The sequence below is a fragment of the Stenella coeruleoalba genome (genome assembly GCF_951394435.1).
Source record: "Stenella coeruleoalba genome assembly, contig: scaffold_249, whole genome shotgun sequence".
In the NCBI taxonomy this organism is placed as follows: Eukaryota; Metazoa; Chordata; class Mammalia; order Artiodactyla; family Delphinidae; genus Stenella; species Stenella coeruleoalba.
Window position 1 is genome coordinate 26725 of NW_027646161.1, and position 18612 is coordinate 45336.

An 18612-nucleotide genomic window follows, 5' to 3' on the forward strand; every position below is an offset into this window, starting at 1 on the left:
GGGTCTTCATTTGCTCACCGATCCTCTCCAATCCTATCACTGCTGCGCTTATGACCCAGTACACACACTTGATTCTCTTTTGGAGACATAGCAATCCATAGGTTTTAAGATACTTACTAGTCAGGTACATTCTTAGGCGTTTAATATGCGGTGTTGTGTCCATTTCGTTGAGCAAGGAGTAGCTCTTGTCTATTCCATATTTGGCTTAAGGAACTTTATCTGTGCTCATTTCAATCTCTGGTTTTATGCAGCACCCCAACTCACCTTTCCCCTTAAGCCAGCATAAGTTGGTTTTCTAAATTTGAGACCCTGTTCTGTTTTGGAATGAAGTTCCTGTGTAGCCAAGTTTACATTCCGTGTATTAGTGATATCTTATGATGTTTCTTTTTCTGTGTGACTTATTTCAGTTAGAATCATCGTACCTGAATCCACTCATTGTGCTGCTGCGGGCCTGATGACATAGATTTCATTGCTGAGTGATACTGCATTGTAGGTAAGTATCACAAGTTCTTTATCCATTTTTCACTTTCTGTGATATTGAACTTGTACGGTAAATGAGGTTCTTGTAAACGGAGGCGTCCCAAACTTTGGGGTGGCTGTGTCTTTTTGATTTTAATTTCCCTAAGCTATAGGACCATAAGTGGAAGTGCCCTAGGCTCTGTTGCTCTGTTTTTTAGATGTTTCAGGAAACACCATACACTTCTCCTGAGTGTCTGTTGGCAATTTACATCCCGCCGATCAGCATAACAAGGCTCCCAGTTCTCCATGGCCTGTCCTGCCTTTCTGGATTTTACACTTTTTTCAGATGGCCCTTTTGACCGGGGAGAAGTGAGACTTCATTGTAGTGCAGATTTCCATGGCAAGTTTGCTTGGTTGGCCAAAAAGTGCGTATGCGTTTTTTCCTGAATATATTCAGGAAAAAACGCATACGCCCTTTTTGGCCAAGTGCATCATTGTGGACGATCTGCCTCTTTTCGTATGCTTTCAATGCAATTCCAGTCTACCTCCTGAAATCGGTTTCCTGCAATTCTGCCCCGCTTTCAAGTCCTCTTGGCAGCCTTACTTCAGTATATTTTTGGACGATAGCTGTCATTTATAACTCTGCAGGTTTGTGAATTACAGTGCCCCTGAGCTCCTTTCTTCAACTCGCTTTCTTGTGACCTGGCCGCAACACCGCAGGATGGCTTCAGGCCCTAATCTGGTTCTGGCACGGCACGCTGAGCCTTTGGTTAATTCCTCTTCCTGGTGGGAAATGAGAGTTAAATTTGCCCATCCAGACACCTCCAGCTAGTCTCTCATTGGTTCTCGCTATTCCTGTTCATCTTCCACAGAAATTGCAAACTGGGCCAAACAGGAGGTTAAAGGGACTGAGTCTCCAAGTGGGGAGAGTGTTAGTAAAGCGTCTGGAATGTTGCACCCGAGTACCAGGGTACGAAAACTGAGACATATTTGAACACGTCTCCCGATCACATGGTTGATCATACTCTAGGTTCCACATGCATGTTTTAGCTGAAGGAAGAATACCTTAAACCTGGGTAGTTGAAACCCGTGGAATGGGTACCATGCAATATGACTTCAAAGGGTCTTCATTTGCTCACGAACCTCTCCAATCCTATCACTGCTGCGTTTATGCCCCTGTACACATGCTTGATTCTCTTTCGGAGACATAGCAATCCATAGGTTTTAAGATACTTACTAGTCAGGTACATTCTTAGGCGTTTAATATGCGGTGTTGAGTCCATTTCGTTGAGCAAGGAGTAGCTCTTGTCTATTCCATATTTGACTTAAGGAACTTTATCTGTGCTCATTTCAATCTCTGGTTTTATGCAGCACCCCAACTCACCTTTACCCTTAAGCAAGCATAAGTTGGTTTTCTAAATTTGAGACCCTGTTCTGTTCTGTAATTCAGTTCCTGTGTAGCCAAGTTTCCATTCCGTGTATTACTGATATCTTATGATGTTTCTTTTTCTGTGTGACTTATTTCAGTTAGAATCATCATACCTGAATCCACTCATTGTGCTGTTAAGGGCCTGATGACACAGATTTCATTGCTGAGTGATATTGCTTTGTAAGTAAATACCACAACTTCTTTATCCATTTTTCACTTTCTGCGATGTTGAACTTGTACTTTAAATGAGGTTCTTGTAAACAGAGCCGTTCCAAACTTTGGGGTGGCTGTGTCTTTTTGATTTTAATTTCCCTAAGCTATAGGACCATAAGTGGAAGTGCCCTAGGTTCTGTTGCTTTGTTTTTTAGACGTTTCAGGAAACACCATACACTTCTCCCAAGTGTCTGTTTGCAATTTCCATCCCGCCCATCAGCATAACAAGGCTCCCAGTTCTCCATGGCCTGTCCTGCCTTTCTGGATTTTACACTTTTTTCAGATGGCCCTTTTGACCGGGGGGAAGTGAGACTTCATTGTAGTGCAGATTTCCTTTGCAAGCTTGCTTGGTTGGCTAAAAAGGGCGTATGCGTTTTTTCCTGAATATATTCAGGAAAAAACGCATACGCCCTTTTTGGCCAAGTGCATCATTGTGGACGTTCTGCCTCTTCTCCTATGCTTTCAATGCAATTCCAGTCTACCTCCTGAAATCGGTTTGCTGCAATTCTGCCCCGCGTTCAAGTCCTCTTGGCAGCCTTACTTCAGTCTATTTTTGGACGATAGCTGTCATATATAATTCTGCATGTTTGTGAATTACAGTGCCCCTGAGCTCCTTTCTTCAACTCGCTTTCTTTTGAGCTGGCCGCAACACCGCAGGATGGCTTCAGGCCCTAATCTGGTTCCGGCACGGCACGCTGAGCCTTTGGTTATTTCCTCTTCCTGGTGGGAAATGAGAGTTAAATTTGCCCGTCCAGACACCTCCAGCTAGCCTCTCATTGCTTCCCGCTATTCCTGTTCATCTTCCGCAGAAATTGCAAACTGGGCCAAACAGGAGGTTAAAGGCGCTGACTCTCCAAGTGGGGAGAGTGTCAGTAAAGCGTCTGGAATGTTGCACCTGAGTACCAGGGGAGAAAAACTGAGACATATTTGAACACGTCTCCCGATCACATGGTTGATCATACTCTGGGTTCCACATGCATGTTTTAGCTGAAGGAAGAATACCTAAAACCTGGGTAGTTGAAACCCGTGGAATGGGTACCATGCAATATGACTTCAAAGGGTCTTCATTTGCTCACCGAACCTCTCCAATCCTATCACTGCTGCGTTTATGCCCCTGTACACATGCTTGATTCTCTTTCAGAGACATAGCAATCTATAGGTTTTAAGATACTTACTAGTCAGGTACATTCTTAGGCGTTTAATATGCGGTGTTGAGTCCATTTCGTTGAGCAAGGAGTAGCTCTTGTCTATTCCATATTTGACTTAAGGAACTTTATCTGTGCTCATTTCAATCTCTGGTTTTATGCAGCACCCCAACTCACCTTTCCCCTTAAGCAAGCATAAGTTGGTTTCTTATATTTGAGACCCTGTTCTGTTCTGTAATTCAGTTCCTGTGTAGCCAAGTTTACATTCCGTGTATTACTGATATCTTATGATGTTTCTTTTTCTGTGTGACTTATTTCAGTTAGAATCATCATACCTGAATCCACTCATTGTGATACTAAGGGCCTGATGACATAGATTTCATTGCTGAGTGATATTGCTTTATAAGTAAATACCACAACTTCTTTATCCATTTTTCACTTTCTGCGATGTTGAACTTGTACTGTAAACGAGGTTCTTGTAAACAGAGGTGTCCGAAACTTTGGGGTGGCTGTGTCTTTTTGATTTTAATTTCCCTAAGCTATAGGACCATAAGTGGCAGTGCCCTAGGCTCTGTTGCTTTGTTTTTTAGATGTTTCAGGAAACACCATACACTTCTCCCGAGTGGTTGTTGGCAATTTACATCCCGCCCATCAGCATAACAAGGCTCCCAGTTCTCCATGGCCCCTCCTGCCTTTCTGGATTTTACACTTTTTTCAGATGGCCCTTTTGACCTGGGGGAAGTGAGACTTCATTGTAGTGCAGATTTCCTTTACAAGCTTGCTTGGTTGGCCAAAAAGGGCATATGCGTTTTTTCTTGAATATATTCAGGAAAAAACACATACGCCCTTTTTGGCCAAGTGCATCATTGTGGACGTTCTGCCTCTTTTCCTATGCTTTCAATGCAATTCCAGTCTACCTCCTGAAATCGGTTTCCTGCAATTCTGCCCTGCTTTCAAGTCCTCTTGGCAGCCTTACTTCAGTCTATTTTTGGACGATAGCTGTCATTTATAACTCTGCAGGTTTGTGAATTACAGTGCCCCTGAGCTCCTTTCTTCAACTCGCTTTCTTGTGAGCTGGCCGAAACACCGCAGGATGGCTTCAGGCCCTAATCTGGTTCCGGCACGGCACGCTGAGCCTTTGGTTAATTCCTCTTCCTGGTGGGAAATGAGAGTTAAATTTGCCCGTCCAGACACCTCCAGCTAGTCTCTCATTGGTTCTCGCTATTCCTGTTCATCTTCCGCAGAAATTGCAAACTGGGGCAAACAGGAGGTTAAAGGGACTGACTCTCCAAGTGGGGAGAGTGTTAGTAAAGCGTCTGGAATGTTGTACCCGACAACCAGGGTACGAAAATTGAGACATATTTGAACACGTCTCCCGATCACAAGGTTGATCATACTCTAGGTTCCACATGCATGTTTTAGCTGAAGGAAGAATACCTTAAACCTGGGTATATGAAACCCGTGTAATGGGTACCATGCAATATGACTTCAAAGGGTCTTCATTTGCTCACCGAACCTCTCCAATCCTATCACTGCTGCGTTTATGCCCCTGTACACATGCTTGATTCTCTTTCGGAGACATAGCAATCCATAGGTTTTAAGATACTTACTAGTCAGGTACATTCTTAGGCATTTAATATGCGGTGTTGAGTCCATTTCGTTGAGCAAGGAGTAGCTCTTGTCTATTCCATATTTGGCTTAAGGAACTTTATCTGTGCTCATTTCAATCTCTGGTTTTATGCAGCACCCCAACTCACCTTTACCCTTAAGGAAGCATAAGTTGGTTTTCTAAATTTGAGACCCTGTTCTGTTCTGTAATTCAGTTCCTGTGTAGCCAAGTTTACATTCCGTGTATTACTGATATCTTATGATGTTTCTTTTTCTGTGTGACTTATTTCAGTTAGAATCATCATACCTGAATCCACTCATTGTGCTGCTAAGGGCCTGATGACACAGATTTCATTGCTGAGTGATATTGCTTTGTAAGTAAATACCAGAACTTCATTATCCATTTTTCACTTTCTGTGATGTTGAACTTGTACTGTAAACGAGGTTCTTGTAAACAGAGGCGTCCCAAATTTTGGGTGGCTGTGTCTTTTTGATTTTAATTTCCCTAAGCTATAGGACCATAAGTGGAAGTGCCCTAGGCTCTGTTGCTTTGTTTTTTAGATGTTTCAGGAAACACCATACACTTCTCCTGAGTGTCTGTTGGCAATTTACATCCCGCCCATCAGCATAACAAGGCTCCCAGTTCTCCATGGCCCTTCCTGCCTTTCTGGATTTTACACTTTTTCAGATGGCCCTTTTGACCCGGGGGGGGGGGGGAAGTGAGACTTCATTGTAGTGCAGATTTCCTTTGCAAGCTTGCTTGGTTGGCCAAAAAGGGCGTATGCGTTTTTTCCTGAATATATTCAGGAAAAAATGCATACGCACTTTTTGGCCAAGTGCATCATTGTGTACGTTCTGCCCCTTTTCCTATGCTTTCAATGCAATTTCAGTCTACCTCCTGAAATCGGTTTCCTGCAATTCTGCCCCGCTTTCAAGTTCTCTTGGCAGCCTTACTTCAGTCTATTTTTGGACGATACCTGTCATTTATAACTCTGCAGGTTTGTGAATTACAGTGCCCCTGAGCTCCTTTCTTCAACTCGCTTTCTTGTGAGCTGGCCGAAACACCGCAGGATGGCTTCAGGCCCTAATCTGGTTCCGGCACGGCACGCTAAGCCTTTGGTTAATTCCTCTTCCTGGTGGGAAATGAGAGTTAAATTTGCCCTTTCAGACACCTCCAGCTAGTCTCTCATTGGTTCTCGCTATTCCTGTTCATCTTCCGCAGAAATTGCAAACTGGGCCAAACAGGAGGTTAAAGGCACTGACTCTCCAAGTGTGGAGAGTGTTAGTAAAGCGTCTGAAATGTTGCACCCGAGTACCAGGGGAGGAAAACTGAGACATATTTGAACACGTCTCCCGTTCACATGGTTGATCATACTTGGGTTCCACATGCATGTTTTAGCTGAAGGAAGAATACCTTAAACCTGGAGAGTTAAGACCCGTGTAATGGGTACCATGCAATATGACTTCAAAGGGTCTTCATTTGCTCACCGAACCTCTCCAATCCTATCACTGCTGCGTTTATGCCCCTGTACACACGCTTGATTCTCTTTTGGAGACATAGCAATCCATAGGTTTTACGATACTTACTAGTCAGGTACATTCTTAGGCGTTTAATATGCGGTGTTGAGTCCATTTCGTTGAGCAAGGAGTAGCTCTTGTCTATTCCATATTTGACTTAAGGAACTTTATCTGTGCTCATTTCAATCTCTGGTTTTATGCAGCACCCCAACTCACCTTTCCCCTTAAGCAAGCATAAGTTGGTTTTCTAAATTTGAGACCCTGTTCTCTTTTGGAATGCAGTTCCTGTGTAGCCAAGTTTACATTCCGTGTATTAGTGATATCTTATGATGTTTCTTTTTCTGTGTGACTTATTTCAGTTAGAATCATCGTACCTGAATCCACTCATTATGCTGCTATGGGCCTGATGACATAGATTTCATTGCTGAGTGATACTGCATTGTAAGTAAATACCAGAAGTTCTTTATCCATTTTTCACTTTCTGCGATGTTGAACTTGTACTGTAAACGAGGTTCTTGTAAACAGAGGCGTCCCAAACTTTGGGGTGGCTGTGTCTTTTTGATTTTAATTTCCCTAAGCTATAGGACCATAAGTGGAAGTGCCCTAGGCTCTGTTGCTTTGTTTTTTAGATGTTTCAGGAAACACAACACACTTCTCCCCAGTGTCTGTTGGCAATTTACATCCTGCCCATCAGCATAACAAGGCTCCCAGTTCTCCATGGCCTGTCCTGCCTTTCTGGATTTTACACTTTTTTCAGATGGCCCTTTTGACCGGGGGGAAGTGAGACTTCATTGTAGTGCAGATTTCCTTTGCAAGTTTGCTTGGTTGGCCAAAAAGGGCGTATGCATTTTTTCCTGAATATATTCAGGAAAAAACGCATACGCCCTTTTTGGCCAAGTGCATCATTGTGGACGTTCTGCCTCTTTTCCTATGCTTTCAATGCAATTCCAGTCTACCTCCTGAAATCGGTTTCCTGCAATTCTGCCTTGCTTTCAATGCCTCTTCATAGCCTTACCTCAATATATTTTTTAAAAATAGTTGGCCTTTATAACTCTGCAGGTTTTTGAATTGCAGTGGCCCTTAGCTCCATTTTTTAGCTCTTATTTTTTTGGTCTTGCCCCATAACCACAGGATTCCTTGAGCCCTATTTTTCTTCTGGGGCACCTTGCTGTGCCTTTGTTTAATTCTTCTTACTGATGTGATATTAGAGTGACATGTGCCCATTGAAACCGCTACAGCTAGTTTCTCACTGGTTCTCCCTATTCCCATTCATCCTCTGCACTAACTGCAGACTGCGATACCAGAACTTAAAGGCATTGACTCCATGTGGGGATGTTGTTAGTAAAGCGGCTGGAATGTCGATCCGGAGCCCCAGGAGTGGAAAAATGAGGTGCGTTTTAGAAACCTTTCCCGATCATATGGTATACCAGTCGCTGGGTTTCCCAAGCATGGTTTAGCTGTAGGAAGATTCCCTTCAACCTGGAGTGTTGGGACCCTTGGACTGAGTAGCATGAAGTATTGCATTAAACTTTCGGCAGTTGCTCACCAAAGCTCACCAATCCTGTCAGCCCCAAGTGTCCAGCCTTATGTCTTATCCAGCTGTGGGTTTATATGTGGTCAATCCAGGTTGCATCACAGCCCCTGAGCGAATTTTGTAAGAATTTTTCTCTCTTTCATTGTTTCAGCGTTTTGTTTTTAAAATTTATTTCTATAATGGGGTTTAGCTCCTTTTCACTGCTGTGTTTGTGCCGCTCTGCACACACTTGATTCCCTTATGGAGATATATCAATACATGGGTTTTAAGATTCTTATTCCTCAGATATATTTCTCTGCGGTGTATAGGGTGTGTTGAGGCCTGTTCATTGAGCAAGGTGTAGATCTTGTCTAATACCTATTTGGTTTATTGAACGGTATCTGTGCTAATTTCAAACTCTGGTTTTATGCATCACCCCACCTCTCCTTTCCCCTTAAGCTGACATAAGTGTGTTTTCTAAATGTGAGACACTGTTCTGTTCTGTAATTCATTTCTTGTGCAGCCATATTTACCCTCCCTCTATAAGTGATATCTTATGATATGTTTCTTTTTCTGTTTGACTTATTTCAAGTAGTATTATCGGACCTAAATCCACTCTTTATCCTTCTACTAGCCTTATTACATTGATTTCATGGTGAAGAGATATTCCATTGTACATAAGTACCACATCTTCTTTATCCATTGTTCTCTTTCCTGGGATATTTAAGGTGTACTGAAGTTGAGGTTCTTGTAAACAGAGTAGCCCTAAACTGTGGTGTGCTTGTGTCTTGTTGATTTTTAGACTTCCCTAGATATACTCCCATGATTGGAAGTGTCCTATGCTCTGTAGCTCTGTTTTTTAGATGATTTAGGAACCACCATACACTTCTCCAGAGTGGCTCTCGGCAGTTCACACACTGCCCATCAGCGTATAAAGGCTCCCTGTTCTCCATGGCCTGTCCTGCATTTCTGGTTTTTACAATTTTTTAGGATGGCCCTTTTGACCGGTGGGAAGTGAGACTTCTTTGTTGTGCACATTTGCATTGCTTGCTTGCTTCGTTGCCCATAAAGTGCGTATGCGTTTTTTCCTGGATATAATCAGGAAAAAACGCATACGCCCTTTTGGGCCAACTGCATCATTGTCGAAATTCTGCCGCTTTTCATGTGCGTTAAAGACGAGTCCAATCGATCTCTTGAAATCTGTTTCTTGCAATTCTGTCTTGCATTCAGATCCTCTTCTTTGCCTTACCTCAACATATTTTTGGACGTTAGTTTTCATTTATAACTCTGCAGGTTTGTGAATTGCAGTGACCCTGAGCTCCATTTTTTAAGTTGCTCTTTTGTGAGCTGGCCTCAAACCCGCAGGATTGCTTCAGGCCCTATTTTGGCTCCGGCGAGGCAGGCTGAGCCTTTCTTTAATTCTTATTCTTAATGGGAAATTAGAGTGATATGTGCCCGTCCAAACCCCTACAACTCTTGTCTCATTGGTTCCCCCTCTTCCCGTTCATCCTCCTCACAATTTGCAAAATGTGTGAAACAGAAGTTTAAATGTGCTGATTCTCCAAGTGGGGAGATTCTAAGTAGCGTGGCTGGAATGGTGAACAGGAGCACCAGGAGAGGATAAATGAGGTGCATTTTAGACACATCTCCCGATCACATGGTGTACAGTCCTCTGGGTTTTCCATGCATGTTTTAGCTGTAGGAAGATCCCTTGAACCTGCAGATTTGGGACCCATTGAATGGGTACCAGGTAGTATTACTTTAAAGGGTGTGCATTTCCTCACCCAACCTCACATTTCTCTTAGCGCAAACAGTTTCCAGCCTTATGTCTCATCCTGCTGTGGGTCTAGATGCGTTCAATCCATGTTGCATCACCGTCCCTGAGGAAAAGTTGTAAGAGGTTTTCTCTGTCTCTCTGTCGTTTAGTTTTTTCAATTTATTACTATATTGGTTACAGCTGATTTTCAAAGCTCTGTTTCTTGCTGCTGTACATCCACTTGATTCACGTACAGAGAGACATCAATAAATTCTTTTTCAGATTCTTACCAGTCGTATATATTCTTTTCCGGTGACTTGAGTGTGCTGAGTGCAGTTCTTTTAGCTACCGTGTAGGCCTTGTTGATTATCAGTTTGGTATTTGGAATGGTATCTTTGCTAATTTCAACCTCCTGGATGATGCCTCACCCCTCCCCACCTTTCCCGTTTAGCAGCCTTATGCGTGTTTTCTACATATTTGACTATGTTTTTGTTTTGTAATTTATTTCATGTGTAGCCATTTTGGATTCCACCTTTAAGTGATATCTTATGATATGTGTCTTTTTCTTTTTGAATTCTGTCACTTAGAATGATCATACGTAACTCCTCCGGAGTTGTTACAACTGGCCATATTTCATTGATTTCCAGGCTGAATAATATTCCACTCTACCTAAGTACCACATCTCTATCCATTTTTTCCCTCCAGAGACATTTAAGTTATATCCTAGTCGAGGATCTTTTAAACAGAGAGGGGGTAAACATTGGGGTGCCTGTGTCCTCTCGATTTTTGTTTTTCCCAAGATATACGCCCATGAGTGCAAGTGCCCTATGCTCTGTAGCTCATTTTTTAGATGCTTTAGTAAACACAATACACTTCTCCAGAATGGCCGTTGGCAATATACATTTCCACTATAAGTCTCACAGGGCTCCCTCTTCTCGTTGCCCTGTCCTGCATTTCTGTTGTTTACGCTTTATGAGGATGGCTCTTCTGACCGATGCGAAGTGATATCTTTTGTAGTATTGACTTCCAGTGCCCACCTGTTTGGTTGGCTAAAAAAGTGTATGCCCTTTTCTTGAATATATACAGAAAAGAACGCATACACCCTTTTTGGCCAACTGCAATGTTGGCAATGTTCAGCTCCTTTTCTTGTGCTTAATGGCGAGTCCTTTCTACCTCCTCAAATCCCTTTCCTGCCATTCTCCCTTGCTTACAAGTCCTTTTCTCTGACTTTCCTCAAGACATTTTTCAGTGATGGATATTTTCAACTCTGCAGTTTTGTGAATTTTACTGCCCCTGAGTTCCATTGTTCAACTCGTGTTTATGGGAACTGGCCACAAAGCAGCGGGATTTCCTCAAGCCCTATACTGTTTCCATGGGCAACCCTAGCCTTTGGTCAATTCGTCTTCCTGATTGGAAATTAGAGTGACATGTGCCTGTCTGAACACCTAGGACTTGTCTCTCATTGTTCCTCATCCTTCCGCTTCATCCTCTGGACAAATTCCAAACTGTACGCAACAGGATGTTGACAGTGCTGACATCTCCAAGTGGGGAGACTGTTAGTAAAGACGCTGGAGGGGTGAACCCGAGCACCAGGAGATGAGGAGATGAGATGCCTTTTCCAAACTCTTCCCGATCAGACGGTATACCATCCTCTGGGTGTGACAGACATGTTTTAGCAGTAGGAAGAGTCCCATTCATGTAAGGAGAACACCAGGGCTTTTTCAAAATCAGTGTCTCCCCGAAACCCAAACTGGGGAAGTTTTTAAGCTACGGCTACACATATGTTCATTAAGGGCCTTGGGAAGTAGGCAGAGTCCAAACTTTAGATGATTGAAGTCTTCAGGGTCAGAAGCACTCACCACCAGCTTCCCTTAGGCTACACTTTAACTGTCATTGATAGATGATGTCAATAAAAATATCTATTCTTTTTCAGATTATTTCCCCTTATAGGTTATTGCAAAATGTTGAGTGTAGTTCCCTGTGCTATACAGTAGTTCCTTGTTGATGATCTATTTTATACATAGCAGTGTGTATGTGTTCATTCCAAACTGTTAATTTATCCCTCCTCCCACCTTTCCCCTTTGGTAATAATAAATTATAAGATTTTATACTTCTCAGAAATGGGGGAGCTGAAAGAGAGGTATCATTTTCAATGGAAAAGCATTTAAAACAAGATTGAAGGTTTAACCAAGATTATTAGCTGTACATCCTTGGAAAGAAATCACTTCGTTTCTCTAATATTGACCTGACAAATAAGACAAACCTTTTCACTGAACTTGCTTATAAAAAGTGATGGAAATATCAAATGGAAGTGTTAAAAACATCTTATTTTACCCGAGCCTTATACACTGTTCTATGTTAACTACAGTTTGGCTCACACATCTGTTCATTGAGGTTACAATAGTCTCAATTTCTGTTACTGATCCTCCAGAGTGGACCCCAACAAGTGTCCCCCTGCCCAGTGTCATTGGGGCCAACAGATCGAGACTGAGTTTGGTTCACAAGCAAAGGAAACTTTATATTTTGATCAGAGAATGGAGAGGTGAGAGCATGCACTACCCCGTGGGCTGTGGGCTGGGCTGCTGTGTAGAGATCCTGTCAGAGTCAGTGGGAGGGAGGGAGGTGGCGGAGCTCTCGAGGGCCGGGTTGGCTGTAGCTCAGGCTCTATATCGTGGAGTCTGCACTGGGCCCCAGGAGCTGAGGTGTCGACCCAACCATTCTGCACTAGGAAATCTGGTCTGAAGTGCCGGGTGTGGAAGCTCTGCATGCGGGACCCTAGGAGCACGTGAAATTAGACAAAGCACAAAGGATAAAAAAGGTTAGACTTGACTTTATTGCCCAGATTCTATTTTTATCTCCCAGGGATTTTTAATGGGCTTTGCTGGGGACAAACCCCTCCTCTGCCTTTTGTCCCGTTCCTCATTCTTGGAGTGCTGAGGGTGCAGACCCTTCTTCTGTAACTGCTGAGTGCTGAGTTGGGAGCCCTCATACCCTGGGGCGAGGGTCAGAGCTTCTCCCCAGCAGCCTCCCGGTGACGTTGATTGTCCCCAGGACCCCTGCCTCCCTGCTCGTCCACCTGAGCACCAGCATTGGAAGTGTTATAGATTCTAATGACCTTTAAGGGTCCAGGAAAGAGATGTGCAGAGACGCTGTGGGGGCCGGTTTCACCCCGCCCCACATTTGTTCGGCCACCTTAGGCTGACCGTCTCTGCCAGCCTAGATGCTCTGACCAGTAGTCTGCGCTTTCTTCAATTAGGCCCCTGAATTAACGTACAAACAGCACCAGGTGTCAGAGCCCTGCCCGCTCAACTCCCAGACAGTCCAGGGTCAGTGGTGATCAAGGACCATGATGGCTACTGAGTCAACAGCCTTTTGAAGTAAACAGGAGTCCAGCCGGTCTTATTGGCCACCATCATCACGGTGTCTGTAGGCTTTTCTATGGTGACAGTGTGGTATACTGTTCCCCCGCCAAGATTATTAGCTCCCCTCTGGGTGCAGTAAGTCCTGCAAGCAGTAGTCTACTCTTTTGGGACACACTCTTGTTGTTTTATGAGAGAAACTCCAGGTCAAGTGATGTTCACATGAGTCGTCATGGTGCCCTGTTGCCCCCGGTTATCTCTCTGGATGTTGGAGTTGGAGGGCCTCCTCACTCGAGGTCGGTGTGCCCACGGAGCGAACCCTGCAACTTCAGGGCATGGTTGGTGGTTAGGATCACCACGTGGGGTCCTTTTCCCTTAGGAGGGAGGTGGCCTTTTGGGCTGCTGATTTCCAGGTTTTTAGATACCGCCAGTATCTTGGCCAGATGTGGCAGTGGGCCAAGCCCCTTAGTGACCGTAGTTTATCCTACCTGGATGGCATTCTTGCATTGTTCCATTTCAAGTGGTCCCAGTTTTTGCACTAATTCTCCAATGGCGATTCACCTTTCACTGGGAATGTAAAGGTCAAAGGGTTTAGCTAAATTAGGGAGTTCCAGGGCAAGGGTCTGAATTGACTGCTCTTTCCATTCTTGAAAGGCCACTTCTGGATTCTATTCAAAAGGATCATCATCGTTTCCTTTCAGTGTTTCATATAGAGGCCCAGCTAGTAGACTGTAGTTAGGGATCCAGAAGCAGCAAACCCTGGCCTCCCCAGGAACCCCTAAGCTGTCTTCTAGTTTTAGAAAGGGATAAGGCTGAAAATGGTTTCTTCCCTTTCCTGGGATGGGCTTCTCTGACCTTCTGTGAGAATGAAGCCCAGGCAGGTCACCGCAGTCTGTGATATTTGAGCTTTTTCTTGGACAACTTCTATCCTTTATTGGCTTGGTAGTTCAGAGGCCTCCTTAGTAGGGCTGGTGATCAGAATGTCGTCTGCATATTGAAGGAGGGTTTCCTTTTCCAGAGGTAGAACTTTTAGGTCTTTAGCTAAGCTTTCCCCAAAGATGGTGTGGGAATTTTTGCACCCTTGGGGCCAGACGGCCCGGAAGTATTGTTTTAGTTGTATGTTGAGTCCTGCCACTCACAAGCCAAAATTTCTTGTGACTCTGGGACGAATGGAATACAAAAGAAGGCATCATTGAAGACTAATACAGAATACCATGTCCTGGTGGTTGGTAGAATGACCAGCAGGGTGTAGGAATTAGGAGCAACTGGAGGTATATCCTCGGTGGCTTCACTGACTGTCCTGACATCCTTTACCAAGTCCCCAGCAGCCCATGGGGCTCTCGTGGTCAGACCAATCCCAGAATATGGAGCTCACCTGGGCAGGTACCCCACCCCCACCCCAGCCCACGGGGCTCTCGTGGTCAGGCCCCTCCCAGGATACAGAGCTACCCTTGCAGGTACCGTGGCAGGGCTGGGCACACAGGAACCGTGCACATAGCCCTCATTGCAGAGCACCCCCAGCTCACCTGTCGCTCAGAGCTGACACAGAGCACCTCAGAGCAGGACTTGAACTAACAAACAGCAGCTGCGACAGGTCTGTGACCCTGGGCATCACTCCGTGAGGCCTCCCTCCACCTGGTCTTCCAGAGAGTTCCACTGCACCCGGGGCACCAGGCCTCTGTCTCCAACCACCACCCACCCCTCCTCTCCCTGACTCCTGGGTTCCTCTCATTAGGAGAGGGTTTTCTTGAAGTTGTCTCCCACTCATGGGCCAGATAAAATGATTAGAAAACAAGCCAAAGCTGCAGCCCCTTGTCTATCCTGACTCTCAGGAGCCCACACCTGTTCCTTGGACCTGGCCGGTTCAGCAAGTTCCATTTTCTGCAACTGTGAGCCCCTGAGGGGTGATGATTGGCTGACCTGGGCAGCCTTACCGTGCCGGCCAGCCCTCCCCAGGTGTGCCTGGGTTGAGATCAATATAAATACCACTCCAGGCAGCAAGAGCCCCTGCAGCCGTGCCTGACGCCATTTTCTCTGCCCTGTCAGCAGTCTCGGGGCTGGGCTGGTGGGAGGGAGTGAGAGGCCACGGCTTTGTGGGTGGCCCAGTGTGAGTGGGGCTCTGCTGGACTTTCTGCAGCAGTTGCCAGGCTGCCACCTGCTAAAGAAGAGGGTGTGTCACCCATACCTGCTGCTGGAATTTCTCCCTGGGCAGAGGTGAGGAAGGAAAAAAGCAGTGGGGGCAGGGACAGGACGGGTATCTCAGGCAGGGAAATGGAAATCTTCCAGAAGAGCACCCAGGACCAGGACCATCCTGGCTGGCCTGCAGGCACCAAGTCGGCCGGCATGCTGTCACTCGTGTGGCTCTATGGCCCTTCCTCTAGGCTTTCAAGTCCTTGTATATATTCAGGTGTTTTACCTGGGACGGGTGGGAATAGTTCAGCAGCAACTGGCCTGGGGCTCAGCTCACGTTTACTCACAGATGCCTCGGCACGGTGCCCCAGCTTTGCAATGAGGACGCTTGTTGCGTGGGGGCTGCTGGCTGAATGGGAGACGATTCCCCACCACTGACCAACTTCAGAATTGTTTACAACTGGAGCAAGTGCCCTGATACGGTTTTCCTCTGTGTAACTGGTGGGTTCTGTGTTTTTTTTCTCTTTTTCGTTTTTGGTTCAAGGTAGATTTTATTCCTCTTTTTTGTATTTACAGATATAAGCATGGAAATAATTTATTCATATAAATACATGTATGTGCAGGGAATAATTGTTTTTTCTGTTTTATTTTTTAAATTTTATTTCTTTTTAATTTTGAATTTTATTTTATATTTTTATACAGCAGGTTCTTATTGGTTATCTATTTTATACATATAAATGTATACATGCCAATCCCAGTCTCTCAACTCCTCCCACCACCACCCCCCCAACAGCTTTCCCCCCTTGTTGTCCATACGTTTGTTGTCTACATCTGTTGCTCTATTTATGCCTTGCAAAATGGTTAATCTGTACAGTTTTTCTAGGTTCCACATATATGCATGAATATACAGGATTTGTTTTTCTCTTTCTGACTTACTTCACTCTGTATGACAGTCTCTAGATCCATTGACGTCTCTACAAATGACACAATTTCATTCCTTTTCATGGCTTAGTAATATTCCATTTTATATATGTACCACAGCTTTATGCATTCGTCTGTCCGTGGGCATTTAGGTTGCTTCCATTACCTCGATATTGTAAATAGTGATGCAATGAACATTGCGGTGAATGACTCTTTTTGATTTATGGTTTTGTCTGGGTATATGTCCAGTACAGGGATTGCTGTATCATATGTTAATTCTATTGTTAGTTTCTTAAGAAATTCCATATTGTTCTCCATAATGACTGTATCAATTTATATTCCCAACAATAGTGGAAGAGGGTTCCTTTTCTCCACACCCTATCCAGCAATTTTTGTTTGTAGATTTTCAATGATGCCTATTCTACCAGGTGTGAGGTGATACCTCATTGTTGAATCCATTTCGTTGAGCAAGGGGTAGCTCTTGTCTATTACATATTTGGCTTATGGAACGGTATCTGTGCTAATTTCAAACTCTGCTTTTATGCAGCACCCCAACTGACCTTCCCCCTTAAGCAAGCATAAGTTGGTTTTCTAAATTTGAGGCCCTGTTCTGTTTTGTAATTCAGTTCATGTGTAGCCAAGTTCACATTCCGTGTATTAGTGATACCTTATGATGTTTCTTTTTCTGTGTGACTTATTTCACTTAGAATCATCGTGCCTCAATCCACTCATTATGCTGGTACGGGCCTGGTGACATAGATTTCATTGCTGAGTGGTATTCTGTTGTACAGAAGTACCGCAACTTCTTTATCCATTATTTGCTCTCTGGGATATTTAACTTGTGCCACAGAAGAGATTCCTGTAAAAACAGCCGTCCCAAATTTTGGTGTGGCTGTGTCTTTTTGATTTTAATTTCCCTAAGCTATAGGACCATAAGTGGAAGTGCCCTAGGCTCTGTTGCTTTGGTTTTTAGATGTTTCAGGAAACACCATACACTTCTCCCGAGTGTCTGTTGGCAATTTACATCCCGCCCATCAGCATAACAAGGCTCCCAGTTCTACATGGCCTGTCCTGCCTTTCTGGATTTTACACTTTTTTCTGATGGCCCTTTTGACCGGGGGGAAGTGAGACTTCATTGTAGTGCAGATTTCCTTTGCAAGCTTGCTTGGTTGGCCAAAAAGGGCGTATGCGTTTTTTCCTGAATATATTCAGGAAAAAACGCATACGCCCTTTTTGGCCAAGTGCATCATTGTCGACGTTCTGCCTCTTTTCCTGTGTTTTAAATGCAATCCAATTCCGATTCCTCCTGAAATCGGTTTCCTGCAATTCTGCCCCGCATTCAAGTCCTCTTGGCAGCCCTACTTCAGTATATATTCGGACTATAGCTGTCTTTTATAAATCTGGAGGTTTGTGAATTACAGTGCCCCTGAGCTCCTTTCTTCAACTCGCTTTCTTGTGAGCTGGCCACAACACCGCAGGATTGCTTCAGGCCCTAATCTGGTTCCGGCATGGCATGCTGAGCCTTTGGTTTATTCCTCTTCCTTGTGGGAAATGAGAGTTAAATTTACCCGTCCAGACACCTCCAGCTAGTCTCTCATTGGTTCTCCCTGTTCCTGTTCATCTTCCGCAGAAATTGGAAACTGGGCCAAACAGGAGGTTAAAGGCACTCACTCTCCAAGTGAGGAGAGTGTTAGTAAAGCGTCTGGAATGTTGCACCCGACTACCAGGGAATGAAAAGTGAGACACATTTGAACACATTTCTCGATCATACGGTGGATCATACTCTGGGTTCCACATCCATGTTTTAGCTGAAGGAAGAATCCCTTAAACCTGGAGAGTTGAGACCCGTGGAATGGGTACCATGCAATATGACTTCAAAGGGTCTGCATTTGCTCACCGAACCTCACCAATCTTATGAGCCCCAAGTGTCCATCCTTATGTGTCACCCAGCTCTGGGTGTAGATATGGTAAATGCAGGTTGCATCAGAAGCCTTGAATGAATTACTTAAGTATTGCTCTCTATATCACTGTCATTGTGTTTTGTTTAAGAAATTTATTTTTAATATGGGATTTAGCTGATTTTCACTGCTTTAATGCCGCTGTACACACTCTTGATTCTCTTACAGAGATATACAATTCCATAGCTTTTATGATTCTTACTAGTCAGGTATATTCCTAGGCGTTGAATATGGGGTGTTGAGTCCATTTCGTTGAGCAAGGAGTAGCTCTTGTCTATTCCATATTTGGCTTATAGAACTTTATCTGTGCTCATTTCAATCTCTGGTTTTATGCAGCACCCCAACTCACCTTTCCCCTTAAGCAAGCATAAGTTGGTTTTCTAAATTTGAGACCCTGTTCTGTTTTGGAATGCAGTTCCTGTGTAGCCAAGTTTACATTCCGTGTATTAGTGATATCTTATGATGTTTCTTTTCCTGTGTGACTTATTTCAGTTAGAATCATCGTACCTGAATCCACTCATTATGCTGCTACGGGCCTGATGACATAGATTTCATTGCTGAGTGATACTGCATTGTACGTAAGTACCACAAGTTCTTTATCCA

At 44.3% G+C, this 18612-nt stretch overlaps 1 long non-coding RNA gene across 1 annotated transcript in view; it reads left to right on the forward strand.

Annotated features, from left to right (window-relative positions):
* The first annotated feature begins 430 nt into the window (after positions 1-430).
* LOC307181292 overlaps positions 431-18612 on the forward strand; it is a 209226-nt gene continuing 191044 nt past the window's right edge. The window contains exon 1 of the long non-coding RNA XR_013826340.1: positions 431-493. This is a non-coding gene — a long non-coding RNA (uncharacterized lncRNA). The remainder of the gene's footprint in view (positions 494-18612) is intronic.